Source organism: Drosophila elegans, unplaced genomic scaffold (assembly GCF_018152505.1).
Source record: "Drosophila elegans isolate 14027-0461.03 unplaced genomic scaffold, ASM1815250v1 contig_476, whole genome shotgun sequence".
In the NCBI taxonomy this organism is placed as follows: Eukaryota; Metazoa; Arthropoda; class Insecta; order Diptera; family Drosophilidae; genus Drosophila; species Drosophila elegans.
In genome coordinates, this window is record NW_024545863.1 from 6737191 (window position 1) to 6751024 (window position 13834).

The 13834-nt window shown below is 43.6% G+C and overlaps 1 protein-coding gene across 1 annotated transcript in view; it reads right to left on the reverse strand.

The window, feature by feature from the left end:
* LOC108140647 (serine proteinase stubble) overlaps positions 1 to 8014 on the reverse strand; it is a 33009-nt gene extending 24995 nt beyond the window's left edge. The window contains exon 1 of the mRNA XM_017263573.2: positions 7998 to 8014. The gene's annotated coding sequence lies outside the window, so the exon portion shown is untranslated. The remainder of the gene's footprint in view (positions 1 to 7997) is intronic.
* Between the last annotated feature and the right edge of the window lie 5820 nt (positions 8015 to 13834).

The window sequence follows — 13834 nt, forward strand, 5'->3', positions numbered from 1 at the left end:
TGAGAAATGCCAGGCAGGTAATTAAATCGTGCTAGATCTGAGATATTTGAATTCTTGAAAGCTTGTAGGTTTTTCGATCTCGTTCTGATTTATTTGTATTTGTCTCTGTTGATAAAACTGAATGAGTGTTGTGAGAGTTGATTGCAGCGAAGCTATTCCCTTTACAGTTTTGACTCAAAGACTTCCTATTCTTATGTCTAGAACCGCATTCCACGTGCCACAAAATGCAGCCGAGGCAACACCCACCAGGCCCAAAGGTGACACATCACAATCGGAGCAGCCCATTGGAAATGGGTTTTGGCAAGGGATGGGCCTGGTTCGGTGGCAGTTCCAGGTGCAGCTCCCGGCTGAAGGTGTCATGGGGGCAGGTGGCAGGTAGCAGGGGCATGTAGTATGGGCAGATGGCAGGGGGCAGCAACCGTCAAAAGCTGTTACAAATTGTGCAATTGGTTTTGGGCTAATGCCAGGCACAAGCAAAAGCCAACTTGCTGCTGCTGCATATAGGAAGCGCAGCAAGCCGAAAATGGTATACGACCACTGCAACCTGTTTAGGCCATGGCCATGGAGCTGCTGCAGATGGAGCTAAGGCTAAAGCTGGCGAGTCGGAGCTGGAGTTGGAGTCAGAGACCGCGTCGCACTTTACAGTTTGATTTCTCACGAGGCAGACGCGGCATCTGCCGCAGGACCGTTACTTACATGCATCTGGTTCCGCACTTCAAGTTCAGGTTTCGGGCCAGGCCACTTTTTGGGTTGACGAAGGGGGGAGTGGGAGGGGCGAAGGTGGGGGAACACTGCTAGGTTTATGGAGGGAGCGATTTGAATAGGGATTTTGTTTTCACTTGTGTCTGGGTCGCAGCCAGCCACATCAAGTGGCACAAGGTCAGCTGTGCGGCGAGATGAAGTTGTTTTCGGGCCAGGGGAGAGATGTTTTGGCACGGGCAAACCTGCCCGGATACATCTTCATCTTCATCTTCAGCGTCATCGCCAGCCCATCTCCTTCGGCGCTCGCAACGATGATGATGATTATGATGGTGGGGATGGCGGCGGGGCAGCGTAATGAGTTCAAATCACAGTTGCAACCATGAGATATCGCTGCTCGGGTAATTGTTGGCATTGGCATTTGTCAAACGTTTTGCCCAGCAACGAGCCAAGAGACCGACCGACTGGCAGATGCAGTGCAGCAATTAAAAAAGAAATAGAAGAGAGTCCAGCACTGGGATTCGAACTGGGATGTTGGGATGTTGGGATGCTGGGAACTTCAGGCTGAGGCTCTGGCTGAGGCTGCAAAAGACGGACGTGATTGAACTGCAAGTGGGGAACCTGTTTGCTTGTCTATATTAGATATGAGGCAGCGATAAGTGGAGCGTTCTCTCTCTGTCGCCCGGTTGAAGCCAGAGTTGAGATCGTCAATACAAACATGGCCAAGATATCAGCGACAAGCTGACATTCTCTAATAATTGGCCACTGGCATTCCTTCGCGCTTTGAATTTACAGAATTTATGGTCAAAGAGGAAAGATCCCAGGCGATGGCTCACCCAAATCCAATTCCCATCGTTTGAAGCATCCGCTGCTAAGCTCGATCCCCTCTCCCCTCTTTTCGTAACCCCCTTTCCAGACAAATAAGTGCAAGGCCATTACTCCAACGAAGCCGTATGCAAGTTTAGAGCCTCACAACCCATTAACAACCAACTCCTGAACTCTCATGGGCCCGCTTTTTAGCGCTTCTGAGCGCTTCTGATGTCAGGAGGCGCCTCCAGCTAGGATCTCAGCCAGGGAGCTGCCATAAATGCAGGTATGAATATATGGCCCCATATCCATGTTGGTCACATCACTCAACGCCACTCTGGGCAATTAGCCGAGTGAAATTCAACACTCCCCGGTGGTACAATTGTCCAAATGGAGCTGGGCTTGGCCGGGAGATTTGGTCATCGGGCGAATGCCTCTCGGAAAAGTTGATCCAGGCCGCTCACACTTGGTTGCCCGCCTCCTGTTCGGCATTTTTTGGATATTTAACACTTGACTGTGATCTGATGATGGGTAAATCTTCTTAACGTTTTAAACAGGTGCTTTTAAGTTGGATTGTTTGTATAATTTCAACTTGAACAAATAACACTTTGATGGGAAAGCGAACGAATTATTTCAAAGAATTTAATAGTTGTTTTTATTTATGGTTATTTTCTATCAGGTTTGAAATGAACTATATAATTAACATATTTTGGGAAAACACGTATTATTACTTTCCCTCACACTACATTTAAGGCTGTTAATGATTGATTAAGAATGCCCACCTCAAACATAAGTTAGTTTATTAAATCTATAATAAAATTTTTACAACATTTATTATAATACAACCAAATACCAATTAGTAAACTACTAAGGGCAGCTTGTTAATTAAATTCAAAAAATAAATATAAAATCTTAACTAGTCTTTCAAAATTCAGAGGCACAGATCATCATTCCAAGAACTCCCTTGGTAAACTTGTTACCTTTGAACAAACCACCAAGACAGTCGTATCTAAAGTAACTTGGCAATGGCAACAACTTCATTTGCTGCTGTGGTCGGCATCTATTTTTATTAGCCAGGCAATTTGGCCAAAGGCAACAGGAAAAATAATAAAATAAGCCCGTCACGAGAAGAGGCAGCAAGATGGCAAGACCCCAATTCAATCCGAACCAAGGAAACCCATAACCAAACCAAAACCAAAACCACTGGGACACACAAAACGGTTCCGAGCTGCAGAGACACCTGTCATGAGAGCCTCTTAACAACGGCCATCAGCGGAGGCAACAGCAACACCTCTATTCAAATAAGCCACAGACTCAGATTTAGGATGGGCTTGGATCGACTCCGTGGTCGCCAGCACTTGTCGTGTGTTGTGTGTTGTGTGTTGAGTGCCGAGTAGTAGACTTGGACTTGCCGTGGACTTTAGTGGACTTTAGTGGCATGTTGTCTGGGCCATGCGTGGTCCCATTTCCCAGCGAAACCACTCGCGGTTGACCCAATGCTAAGCGGTCTAAGTTGGACAATGGCCCACAGCGCAGTTTAACGGATGCTTCCACATCGCCGTTGCGGTGGAGAACATAAAGGGTGGAACGGGTCTGGAGGCAAGTTCTGCGGCTCTTTGGCTCTGTTGCTCCATAGAGCTCAGCAGATCGCCACTCGAACTCGTTCCGCGGAAACGTGTTTGCTGTTTGCTGTTTGGTGTTTGGTGGCTATTGCCTAGTGCCTACTGCCTGGTTGACCACGCGAGCGTCCGGGCCAGGCCAAGTCGCAGTACCACTACCAGACGGTCCCACTGTCGTCTTGGACCAGTTGTATATGGCCAGTTGGCCTGTGCCTCGAAGTGTGGCCACAAATCGAATTGTTGTTAATTAATAACAGCGAAACACCTTTGTCTGGGCCCCCATTTTTGCCTCGTACTTGCAGCAGGTGCTCCTAATTTGGGGTGGCGCCCCACCGTTGACGCCCTTTTCTGGCTCAATATCGTATTGCATCTACGATTTGGCCATGCTGGGGCTTGTTAGCATGAACTTTTGGCCACAAAGTCCAGTTAGCCAAGCGCTCGCAATCGCCCCGTCTATCGCCATCTCTGTCGCTTAGTTTGTGGCATAACTCGTTTCGTAATTGAGAATTACATTAGATTCGTGACGAGTGCGTGCAACAGAACTAGTTCCACCAGCAACGACTATTGAGTCATTTGGCAGCACGGAAAAGAAAACAAGAAAGGCAATTGTCCGGAGGCATCGAATCTTTGATACCGAGTAATGGGTACTATAACAATATGGCATTGTAATGTAAAATCCTGTTATAGTTTAATCATTTGATTGTTGTTTTACAATTCTGTACGACTAATTAACCTATTTGAAGGTAATGAATACTCTTTTAACGAATTTCATTTCTATTTCCTTTTACAATTCCTATTTTACTTTGGCTAAAATAAGAATACCATGCCCCTTGGCAGAGTGTGCAAGGAACGTGGCCATAAATTGACCAAGATAAGCAGAGCGTATGCCAATATTTATACGTATTCGTGGTGCTCTACGCTCTTTCTGATGATCAACGGCCGATAGTCGGGCCCCAAACATATCTATCTTTTATTGCACGCAATTTCCTTCCAGCTCAATTCGTTCGCCAAATCATTCCCCCCTGGTCTGGGCAAACATTTTGAGTGCTTCTCGGGCCGCTCGCGGAGATAATCAGCGGTTGGAGCGGGGTCCGCTACCAAAACGAGCTACCTGATTGCCCCCGGAGTGAGAGTGCGGAAAGGAATGATGGCCAAGTGCCAAGTGGCTCTCGCTCTGTGTGGGTATTAGCATGGGTAATCAGAGATGGGGCACAGCGCTCATAGAACAGGGCAAGCTGATGGAACCTGCCGACCGGAGATAATGAGCGCCCTGTCCCAAGGATACACAAAATATTCTGTAGATGGGAAAGCATTAGATCTGATCAGCTACAAGTGTTTTCATCATTAGAAAATTTAAGAATAATGGGATTTCTCTATCGATAGACTTCATAAAATTAAGTGAGTTGAACGCACAAACAAAGTTAGTTCCAAAAAAAAACTAGTTTACTTAAAATATTTAAAACCTATAAAAACCCAAGCCGTTATGACAAAAGCTGACAGGAGTGATGAGAAACAAACTTCAACATTTCCATCTTGATTTTTTACCACAAGGTGAAAGAAACCAGTATCATTCATCAATAGCCGTCTCACCCAATCGTTTTGAACTTCCTGCGTGCCAGTGGCTTCATCTGCTGCAACCGCATGTCCACCGATACCCACATCCACGAACTTGCCCACCCTTACTACGGCTAACTACCAGTCACTTGGATATGGGCCGCCAATTGATTCCATTTCTAATGACTGCTAACGGTTCCACAGACACCTGCCGCAGCTTCGATTGCGGCTGCGGAAAGGAAGCCAGCGGTTACCGATGAAACGCCCAAGTCGACGGCCCTCTCTTCCAGGTGCAGATCTTGACGCACTTCATCTGCAGCACAGTCGGGACAAGAGTGATGGATTTAAGAGTAATTTGACACATTTTTATAATTAAAAAAAAATAAACATTTGGCGACAAGTACAAAAAAATGTACATAGACAAAAATATGACAGCTTTAAAACATTAAGTTCCCCTTAACATTTTTAAAGACCTGCAGAGGCATTTAAACGAAGAGACAAAAGATTTTTTATATAGACAAAAATAAAAGAGCTTTAATACATTAAGTTCGCCTTAAAATAAATTTTAACATTTTTAAAAGCCTGCAGAGGTATTCGCAAAAGAGACAGACGGAATTTAATAAAATTAATAGTTAAAAACTATTCAATATCACTAAGAAAACGCAGTAAAACCTCTTTTCCTGAACTGTTGCTTTAAGAAAAAAAAGCAAATATGAAAGACGGTAAAACGAACTTTTTAATTTATCATATTACTATTTTTATACCGCTCTATCATCGTGCTTTGTCCTAACATTCGTCAAATCATTAAATAAATCATAAAATTAAGCATGATAAAGCTATTAAGAATCCAAATATGTTGTCATTAAGCAAATGATGAAATGTAGCCTACGTATGTGTAATAAACCTAGCTTTATGTATGCGAAATCTTTTTTGCCACATTCGAAGTCGTCGTGCTGGAGGTTTCACTGTCGCTGGGCTGCAGCACGTTTGCGTGTGGCTTCCGCGGCCGCCAGTCCGAGATTGATTGGACACTCGTTTATTGTCAGTGGAGCTGGCTTATCGCATCGGTGCAATTTGCTTGTGGTGCTGATGCTGGTGGTGCTGGTGGTGCTGAATCCCGATCCCGCCGTTAGAGTGCAGCCCCAACGAGGGGCTGTGGCGCAACAAGTGGATTTCTGGCAGGCATCGAGGAGGACGGAAGACGGAGGACTCACTGCCAATGGGCACGCACGCAACGCAGCTTAATGACCCCGCGAGCCTTAATTAAGGCCCGAACTAAAGCACTTTGATTGATTTACGTTTGCCAAGCGCCCGAGAACGGGCACAGTGAGATGGAGAGTGCCACAATTAGGAGTGCGGAGGGGCTGGCCGACGATTCCGGGTGCTTGCATAATTACCCCATAAGACTCAATTAACTGTAAATTAAAGAAAATGCTCGCTTACATTATGGCTGCACTTAATGTCGCGTGTGATAATGGTGCAGATCTTCTCTGGCACTCGACGCGTCTCGGCAAACTGAGACTTGGTGAAAAGCCGAAGCGGGGGATACCTAAACTATGATTTTTATTGGACCACAAAAGTCCGTTTCTATCATCAGTTTTTGTTGTTCTCGAACGTAACAGTAACTATTACAAAAAAAAATTAATTTCTTTATAGTCAATATAGTTTTTTACTCCCTTGACCCAATATATGAGGTAAATTATTTCTTCTTATTTTATTTTAATGGCACAGTAATGCATATTTAAGGCCACACAGAAAATTAATGTCTATGTCAATTTAATATTCGTAAGTCAATAAACACATATCATTAAATATTCTAACCAAAATGGCAGGCAAATAAAACTACCCAGAGATAGAGGGAGAACACTTTGCCCTGGCATTCGAACGTATTAAATGGATGCGACAAGTAAGAAGACCAAATTGTTATGGAATTTTATCAATACGAGTATTATTTCTTATCAAATTTTATTTCTGTGCACCTAATGCAACGATTTACTTTAATTAAAGCGTGCAGCAAATATCGATTTTCTCGAAAACCAATAAAACAAGCAATTAAACGCGATACATGGGTAATTTGGTGTAAACTGCTGAGCATATGTAAACCAAATGGGATCTTCACTTTCTACAACGCCTTGCGAACCGGTTGAGAAGGCCCTATACCTCGTGATAGGGTATATTAAGATCATCGCAGAGTAAAAGCATTTTTTGTGGCTTCCTCTTCGGCCTTTGTTTTTGCTGCTGAGCGAAGAGGCACACACATGGAATTAGAGCGGGTAAAAATGTACGAGGAGATAAAAGAGAGACGAATTAAGTAACAAGGCACTTAACGTTAACACTTAACAAGGCAATGTCGTGGCTGTCTGAGACTGAGACCTAGGGTATGCACCGTCCACGGGGAAGTTGGCCATAAAACGGAGCTGGAAGCTGCTGTTGCAACTTGAGCGCCGAGTCCCGGAGCTGGCCACGAAATGCCATTAAGTGTCATTGCTCATTCCTGCGAAAGATTGATATCGGGCCTTAAATATGCGTACTCCAGCAACGGGCACATGGGCAGATGGGTAGATGGGCAGATGGGTAGATGGGTAGATGGGTAGATGGGTAGATGGGCGATGGGATGGCAGGAACATCAACACTGTCACGGGGTCGCAAGAAGTGTGAGTGACTGCATATCCATCCCCGGATACTTTAGCCAAACTTCCCATAAAAACAGCAGGCGAAAGACATTCCGAACGGAAGCTACGAGCTCGTAATTACAGACTTTCCGATGAAGTATAATTCATTCTTTGGAATTCACTCTCGACGTTCTCGGGCTTAATAACTTTCTTCTCTCAGTTCTCAGTTTATGCATAGTAACGGCAGGTGTACATAAATCACACCTCGAGGAATTAACACTTTAAAAATCAACGAAGAATAAAAAAAAACATAAAATATAAAACGTGAAGATTTTAAAATCAATATAAAAAAATGGTTTAAAAGAAGAAATCTTCAAAAAGACTAGTGGTTTTATTTTTCTTTTAAACCCCTTATCCAATAAAATATAAAATGTTCTTGTAATTTCTTGAAACAATATTTTTGCACTTAGGTACATTAACTTTTGTATGCTTTTTCTATTGAATCAAATTAAAAAGCATCCAAAAATTCAGAAATATATATGAAGTTTAAAAAAATATTAAGCTTAAGATTTTTTTCTTTTGGAAAAGAATTTTTACTGCAATACAAGAATGTAGTATCTGGAAAATACGAAACCTGCCCACAAGTTCGCCCAAACATTGATTGATCGCAGCTTAACAAGCCGCAAGGTTGGCGTACGATACATACCAAAAAGTGACCGTCAGGTGGGGTCGCAATTGTTGGCCCGCAATGAACTGCAAGCTGGCTCCGAGTGTCAGCCAAAGGCAGCTTGCGGTTAAAGCGGCTTATCACATTAGCACACTTCCAGAGTTACAAAGTTTTCGAGCTACAGGCCTTCGACCGGAGACAGATAGACTCGAACCGGGCTAAAAGAGCCGCTGGAGAACCGTTAGCGCGATCGCGACATTCGCATCCTGCTTGGGATCCTTCGCACACACGCACCGAACCGAACACAAGATATACGTACAGATATAATAGGCGGAGATAGCACACAGATACGAGTACCGGCCGGCTGCACTTAACTCTTCGCCTGGACGAGATCTTAACAAAACTAACTCGATCGCCATTGATCGGACGCATTTCAACTGAAAGTCAGGTGGAGAATGCCGGCGCTGGCGTAGACGTAGACGTCGACTGAGGCAGCGGCAGCGCCAGCGGCAGCGAACTGCATTCCCAGCCCGAGTCGCGGCTTACTCAAAAAATAAATAAAACAGAATGATACAAGCACAAAAAAAATAACTAAGCCAATCCAATCCGAACCGAACTGTGTGCAGAATTTATGGCTTGGGCTGTGGCCGTCCGGAGAAATGCTCTACACGGCGGCCACTCAATAGATCTCGGGTCTCCCCAATGAATCAATAGCTTTCCCGGAGTCACTAAATGCACGTCGCTTGCGTAAGACAAAAGAAACTGAGGAAAGCCCCCGCCTAAATTCAAGATCAATCTCTAAGGTCCCAAAGAAAGTGGCGCTCGGATGGGGGACCACCCTATAGGAGTGATGGAAGACAGAAGATTGGAGATCTCGGGTAACAGTTGCTATTGTTAGCATTTGTAGGAGAAAAGAACAGATCTCTTGGAAGCTATGTCAGTTTGTTAGTGTGTAGCTTTGAAAAACAGTCTTTTAGTTATATATTTTCTAAACAGTGTTGGGGAAAGTTATTAGTGTTTTTGATCTAGGTAAGTTTCAAGGTAGGTGCGAAAATGAGTACTTATGTAAGGTTAAGGATAAACCTTTTGCAAGTACTTAAAAGAAAAAAACGGTTTAAGAATAAGAAATTTTGAAATTCAATTTATGCATATGCGGTGGAATTATCTTATCTTCAAGTTTGAGTAAAATGATGCTTTTTTATTAGCATATTATCGAAAATATTACAAAATTTAGTGGTATCAAGCTAATTTGAAAATAAAAATAAATAATAATACCTAAAAATCTTTACCTGTAGGTAAGGTAAAGATAGTCTTACATATTAAAATTGTATACGTACATAGATACAAGTATCTAGGTACACCCTTATACTGATTCTTGATACTTGAAGGTCATGTTTAATCTCTTAAAAAAATATTCGAAAAAAATTCTTTCCAAGATATCGCAAGTGATCGAGTCCTGAGTTGGCATAAAACGTCTTCTTTGACATAATTCAAATGGAAAACCAGAATAAATTCCCGCCATGTCATAACTCGCATACTTTGTGTTGATCCTCCATTGACATTATTTATGGAACCTCTTACGAAACCAAGGAACCCAAAATACCTCCATGTAGCGCACAACAAAGTGTGGAAGAAAAGCAACGTTCTGCGGCGATCCGTGGTGCTGCTCATTTTGTGTGGTTGCACGGTTGTGGTGCAGGTGGGGCAGATGAAACAGATGGGGCTGATGGGAATAGGTGGGGCAGGGGTAAGAGCAACGGGCCAGCAGCACAATCGAGTTTCCACCAATGTGAATTAAATAGTTGGCCAAAAGAGAGGCGACAGAGAGCTCAAATGCCGCTAAAACGCAACAAATCCCAGACGTTGGCCACAAAGTAATGGAAATATTGAGAATTCCTTAGCCGCAACTTCGACGGGGACTCCATCTCGCTTAGAGTCTGGGTCTGAGTCTTGGATGTGGCATAGCCGTAACTCAAACCGACCATTAGAAACGAACATTAGCTGAAGACGTCCAAGAGCTGCAAAGGCTGCAAACGCTGCAAAGGAAAAAGAACTAACGAACCTTGACAATTAAGTTTGCGCCACTCTGCCAAACCCAATTGGAATTCAATGTGCATGCAATGCCACAAGCAGAAGCAGTGGAGGAGGATGTGGATGAGGATGAGGCTGAGGCCGAGGAGGAGGATCTGCAGCCGCAAATGACGTTGATGATGCTCCCCTGGCCTCCCCATTCTCCCCATCATAACGAAGCCGGAGTCTCCGGAACCCAAGCTCCAAGCTTCAGACTGCAGTCGCTGTCTGTCGCTTTGCTAATTCCCCAACAAATGTTTGCTGTTGCTGTTGGCGGCTTCTGCAACATGTGTTGCAACAAATCGGCAACCAACTGCAGCTGGAAAGTCGCGTGATGATGCACCAAGTGGAGAGGAAAAATCTCGTTAAAGGTCGTGTCACAAATTCTGCACTGCAGCTAAAAGAGGACAATGTCAAGTGCCAAAAAGCAGCAGCAGCAACAACAGCCACATGCACAGCAGTAACATTAGTTGCAGCAACAGCAACAGCAGATGCAAACTCGTGCCACAGCTAACACAATAAATTTTCTCTTTCGCGGTGAGCTGCGTACATGGGTGGCCAAGTGGTGCCGCTCCTCCAGCTCCTCCTCTAACTTCCTAGCCTCCACTAAATGGTAGCAGAAACAATCTGAATAAATTTGTCGCTAACTTTAGACTTTGTTCACGGGAGCGGGTGAAGAATTTATAAACTCGATGATAGGCGGAGATGGAGATCTTTCGGAGAAATGTTTAGATGACAGAAAATGGCAGATGACTCTTATTGAGTATTATATTGGATTGAGGTATGCCTTTTTATTGATTTATTGTATAACATTCAATTCTGGAATGTAACATTTAAAAATTTAAAAAGAACATCTTATTAGAACTAACATTTTTCAAATTATATTAGGCTTTTTTAAAGCCTTTTTTATGGCAGCATAATTTTAAACGAGTTACGAGACCGACAATGGGATATCTAGGGGCTAGCTATTAATAATATTGTCGATCCTAACATAGTCTTGACTTTTAATAGCCCCCATTTAATGTAAGCCATTTCGTTTGATTTCAGCTTTGATTTAACCCCACCCATTAATAATATCCTTAATACAGTGCAAATTCCGCCTTAAGTACTTGCCATTAAGCATCATTGCAGTAACTTTGTCTTGGCTTCGAGTATTTCATCGGGGTCTTTAATCTCCCGCGGTCCGGCCGCCGTCAACCGAGCCCCATGCCTCATGCCCCATGCCACATGCCACATGCCCCATCCTCCAGACTTTCCACGTCCGCAGCTTCATGCGTGACCCCGATTCCCACAAGACTGGAAATGTTTCTGAAGGAGGCGGGGGGCAAAGAAATAGAAGGCAGAGGATCGGGATTGGGTTAGGGATATGGATGGGCTGCGATAAGCGATCACGGAATGAGGGATAACTGGTCGGTTAATGAATGGGTTCGCAATAATTGATGCCACTTTAAATTGGCCAAATGTTGATGGCCCCGGCTGGCCGAGAACAGCCAGGAAGGGAAAGTTGGCCAAGGGACTGGACTGGAGGCTGTCTGTCCCAGCAAGTGTTGCAGGTGATACTCGGACATGCGGACATGGAGTCAGAGTGATATTTCAACCTTTCTCCCGCTACCCAAAAGCGAAAACATTTTGCGAACGTGATGGGGGATGGGGATGCAGTGGATGTGGCTTTGGCTGTGGCTGTTTGGACAGGGCCTTTTAATCAAGCCCACATTGCGAGGCAAGTGATTTTATGCCTTGCATTTCTGCGCTCACTGACCAATTTAGCCGGCTGAGCACAAAATTTCACCGCAAGATCATCGCACTTGGCACGCAACCCGAAAGCCAGGCCCAAAAATCCCAAGTTGGCACTGGACGCCGCGGCCAGATGTTTATGTATGAGTTCAGTCACATTTTGGGCCAAGCCAAACGGTTAGTTGGATGCACAAAATTTGGAAATGGGATCACTGCTGCGCTGCACTGGCTCGCTGACTGCCTGACTGGCACTCGCATGCTCCAATTAGTGCCGCAATGGGATGGAATCGAATGGAATAGGATGGGATGGGATAGGATAGATTCGCTGTCCAGCCGTTCAGCTGTCACTCCCGGTTATATCACCGAAATGGGAGTTGAATGCACCCGCCAGCGGGAAAACGCGAATTCCATTGGCCTCTGACTCCTGGGAAGCTGTGGAAATCGAATGCATCATACTATATACATCATATGTGTATAAACATTGCAGACCAACAGACAACATCACTCAAACGTGAATGATTCAATGATTGCATGATCACGAGGCAGATGCACCAGCCCCAGCCACCAGCCACCACCCACCTGTCCATCTTCATCGCCATCTCCATCACCATCTCCATCTTCATATTCGCCTGGCCGCTGGGGTGTTGCATGAATTTGCGCAAATCTCTTAAAATTTAATTAAAAACAATTATTTAAAAATAAAATTTAATTAATTGCAATGTTGCATGAGTAGACACCCCGCTGCTGATACTGTAACGGTGGCACTGGCCTCGCCGTATGGGGCATCCACACCTTCAGCTCATGGGTGGCACTACTCCTCCTTCAGACGCCCCCATCCTCCCCTGCACCATTCGAAATGAAATGCAATGTGCTATATATGGCCTATATAGCCAAGTCGGTGTGGCACGGGAATAATTAAGTTATGCTATCTGCCGCCTCGTTGCATAATCGGCAGGGGTAAGGTATGAGGGGGGCTTCGGTCTCGCGATTGGAGCTAATGCCATAAATTACATTCTTCGGATTAGGATTAGTCTTCGTCTTGTTTATTGAGCGGAGAGAAATGAATAAGAAAATGCAGAACAAAGAAGCATAAAGTAGCCAAGCCAAGCTAAATTGATTTTTTATGACATGCAAAAGATTGAAATACAAAAATAGATAGGTAAGCTAATTTAATTTATTCAAGCTTTTGAAAGATAATCCTATTATAAAACTGCTTACAAATAAACGAAGATAATCAAATGCAGACAAATTTAGATATTTTAATTTAAAATATTAATTAAATAAATATGTTTAAAAATAACAGATATCTCAATAAAAACGTTACCTTGTGTTACCTTAATGTAAACTTAATATAAATAAAACTTAATATGAACAAAATGGAATAATTTGATAATTCATAATACAAAATGTTTTACTTATTAAGAATATTCCGAAAAATTAAATATGGAATGATTTTTAACTTTATTGTGAGTACAATGCAAATGAAAACACCCAACAGGTGTGATGAAGAAAGTAGTAACAACATCTCAAGTAAACATGACAAAATTAAGAGAACAAAATGTATTTTATTACGCAGTTGATACCACAGTGTTAAGCTTGTGATAACAAATCGCAGCTGTCAGTGCTAAATTAGATTAAATCGCTTATTTACATACTTCAGAAGTGAAATCCAAGAACTAACCACCGGAGGAAATCTGCCCTCACCCAAAAACACATGCTGTCCGAGGTTGGGAATAAAGAAATTAACATGTTGCCACAAAACTGCAGTTATGCCCTGAAACAACCAACAAGCCAGAATCAGAGCTCTAACCACTGATATTGGCCCACGGGGGCCAGTGCACAGCACACATTTAAGAAATGCTCCCAAAATATGCCGAGAACAAGGAAATGTTTACTTTGGCAGTTAACGTGCCCGCTCCACTTGGACCCAATAATTGCCGACCAGAACCAAAATAACAGCCCAACTTGGTCTTGGCCGAATGCTGTACGCATAAATTTAGCCTTAATTGGCTTTAATATTATGTTGTCAGACAAAAAAACAACAAAAAAAAACCGAAATCAGCAACGCCAAT